This window comes from Sinocyclocheilus anshuiensis, unplaced genomic scaffold (assembly GCF_001515605.1).
Source record: "Sinocyclocheilus anshuiensis isolate Anshui unplaced genomic scaffold, SAMN03320099.WGS_v1.1 scaffold782, whole genome shotgun sequence".
Taxonomy (NCBI): Eukaryota; Metazoa; Chordata; class Actinopteri; order Cypriniformes; family Cyprinidae; genus Sinocyclocheilus; species Sinocyclocheilus anshuiensis.
The window spans coordinates 737,983-741,684 of NW_015546111.1; positions in this window are offsets into that span (position 1 = coordinate 737,983).

The window sequence follows — 3,702 nt, forward strand, 5'->3', positions numbered from 1 at the left end:
CCCAGATATCCAATCCTCAGCTAACACAATAAAATATGCTGATCGTGAAGCGGTAATTGAATTAGCTGTAGATCAACATGAGAACATATTCCTCATTACATTGCATTGCTTGTTTCAGCTGCCCCAGCCTATTTTTGACTTTAGAGGTGTTATAGAGTGGCTTTGTTATCTCTGGTGACTATTAGACTGCAAGATAACCAGGATTTATTGGCCCAATAAAGATGACAATTCATTACTAGATGAGAATTGTGGTAATCCTATTTCCACAGGCCGTAATTGGGTCTCAACACCAGAAAAGGTAAAAAGAGATCTGCGTCACGTTCAGCAGTGGCAGCTCTTAAAGAAATAACAGCTATCAATTATACTGTAATGTTGAATGGCTATTTTATAGAGAAATCAGTATTGGTATCATTGATTCTGGCCTTCAGTAATAAAAAAAAATGCCATTAAACAAATATTAAAAATATACTGTCTTTATGCTGTTTCTACATTATTTGAAGATTTAATATGAACTTATTGCAATATAAAAGTATATTTAAAAACTTTAATGTTAGGTGGGATTAATCGCGATTAATTTTAGAAAACATTACATTGCATTGCTTGTTTCAGCTGCCCCAGCCTATTTTTGACTTTAGAGGTGTTATAGAGTGGCTTTGTTATCTCTGGTGACTATTAGACTGCAAGATAACCAGGATTTATTGGCCCAATAAAGATGACAATTCATTACTAGATGAGAATTGTGGTAATCCTATTTCCACAGGCCGTAATTGGGTCTCAACAACCAACACCACCCCACCCCCACCGCCATCGCCGCCACCACCCAAACCAGCAACCATTGGTACTACTTTGAAAAGTGGCAGAGAAATCCTTCAAAGTGAATTCCAGCTTAAGGAATTCCCTACATATCGTGCGTTTGTGTGAAATGAAGTGAAGAAAAGACGGCGAGACTGGGACATTGATGAGGATACACACAAGCTCTTGTGTACCGCAGTGACACTAAGCTGCAGAGAGCAGTTTGTCTTCGTTTTAAGAGTGAGGCTTAACAGGCTCACTGGTTCAAAGACTTTGCCGTCTGCCTGTTTTCCTGCTGCTGTTCTCCTTTCTCCCTCACATAGGCGTATTCACACTTTTTACTTCTGTTCTGTTGTTCTCTGTACGTAAACCCACTCTCAATCTTGCCGCAACCATCTGCATGTTTCAAAAAGAATAGCAGTTAATGCTAGTTTGTATGGGCTGTTACGTGATTATATGCATTGAAAGCACAGGCCACTTATTATTCACGGAGGGAGGATGCCGTACAAACAGGCTGCAGATGTGAAGGCAATATCCTGTTCCCATCATGTCGGGCCATTTAGACTGCAGTAAGCCAATGATTTGATGTGGTATTCCTGCTGACAACCAAACAAAAGCTTTGCATTTAGCATGCAGTCTCTTAATATTTTTTGGGGATTACTTATTTTCTAGGATTCGTCAATGAATAGAGTTCAAAAGAACAGCATTTATTTGAAATTTTTATTTTATTTGAAACTTATTTATAACCATGCAAAATTCTGATTAATTGCATCCTTACTTAAAATTATTGTCTTTCTTTAAATCCTTGCTTGATAAAAGTAATTTCTTTAAGAAAAAAAACTTAGACATAACATCCTTAAAACAAGACAAACTTAGCCAAGAAGCAAAACAACAACAAAAACAACAGCAACAAAAAAACCTAAGAAATAAAGACGTTTCAGAAAATACATACTGAATTATGTTTATTTTTCTTATATATATGTATATATATTTTTTTCTTTTTCTGATGTGCTGGTGCCAGGCCTCTTGACTAGCTTAACCAGCAAGATGTCCTTTGTCAGCCAGCTTCACAAACAAATGCCATGCTGGTCCACCATCTAGACCAGCACCAAACACTGCTAACCAACAAAAAACGGTCTAGACCAGTCTGGAAATTCATGATAGTCTAAACTGGTCACTTTTACCAGGAACTGGGCAGATTGTGCCTCACAGGAGGCTTTCAGGAGCTCAGGCCTTTTCTGTTCCCTCTTCTGCCACAAAAGATGGTAAAGAGCCAGATGGACGACAGAAAGAGAGGGAATGAGATGGAGGAAAGACAGAAGGAGAGAGATCAAGGGAGAGAAGGAGTGAGAGGAATATAGGAAAAAAGGATAAAGAAAGAGGGGGCAAAGGAAGAGAGAAAGAGTGAGGAAAAGCAGAGCATATCCTCTCACACCAGGCCTTGGACTAGATAAGAAGCTGGCTAATATTGAAGCAGGAAATAACTTGGGCAGACGATTAGATGCAGGTTTCATTTTCCAATGGAGCTAGACTCTCATACATATTCTATTAGAAAAGTGTGGGTTTATGCAAAATGCACTGGAATGTGATTTATAGATTTTTTTTCTCCTCCTGGTTTGATTGAGCATATAATATTGAGTTACTTCGGCGCCCACAGTGCAACAAAATAATTGGGTCACCGAAATCCCACAAGTCAGTGTGATGTTACTGAGTCTCACAGCACCTATAATGCGCCAACATTACCATAAACAACCGTGCTCTGGTGACATGCGTTCCGTTACTTTCAAATACAAGTGCATGATGGGATTTGTCTGTGTTTTAACTAGATTCAACCTCTACTGAAACAAGAACCGAGAGACCTGTTTAAACAAACAAAAGCAATGGAGCAAAAAGCACCTAAGCTTCGCACTTCTGTCGTTCAAACTGCAAACGTATCGTCTAGTCAAAACAGCGAGATGTTTTCTTTCTATAGCCGTGGTTAAGCGGCTCATTTCAAGGGCATGCCAGAGGAGGGTGTTGTTGCAGTCTTGTGTCTGAGACCTTGACATATACCTGACTACAATTCTGCTGTCCAATGACAATGAGACAAGGGAAAATCACTTACGCTGCCAAAGAAATGTGGAATTCCAAGTCTTGAAATGCTATTATGTAGTGATGTCAATCAGCAACTAACTACAACTGAAAGTTGACTACTTTACCTAGATTTTGTTCTTGTATATCATCTTGTATTTTAATATTTTTAGTGGCAGTGCTCTAATCAACAATTAGCATTAGTATGATTTAGCTGTTAGATAGATTGAATGGTGAAACACTTTTGGAAAGTTGTATTACTTTTTAATGCACCACCGCCACAGCTATACATGGACGTCTCCGCATGGCACATTTATAGCAGCTCTTCAGCATCCCGCCATGAGTGTTGGGTATTTAAGAGGTTGTGTCCAAAAAAAAAAAAAAGTACTACTTTTCGAACACAAGATCCAGATCCTTGCATTCTGTTCCTCATTTTGAATGCAAGACGGCGTCTTATGTGAATGCCCCCTGAGAAACACTTCTGGTCGAGGTCATGTTAACCCAGCTTAATTATTCACACTGCCAAAATAAAAAAAAATAAAAAATCCTATTATCCTAATGAGTATCTTGTCTTATTTTCCAGATTAAATACCAACAAATCGTTGAAACAAGATCAGTTTACCTAAGAAGCAACATTGCATAAAATATTAAGAGATGTTTTCAGAAAATAAGTTTGTCTTAGGATAATAATTTTTTAATCACTTCCAAAAAATCCAAAAAACTGACAGTGCATCAAAACAAAATGTGCTTACATTCAAGATACAATGTATGAAATGTCTAAATGTCATGTACAGTGTTGCTTCAAGTAAATTTAATTAAAACCACTAATGACAAGAAAGA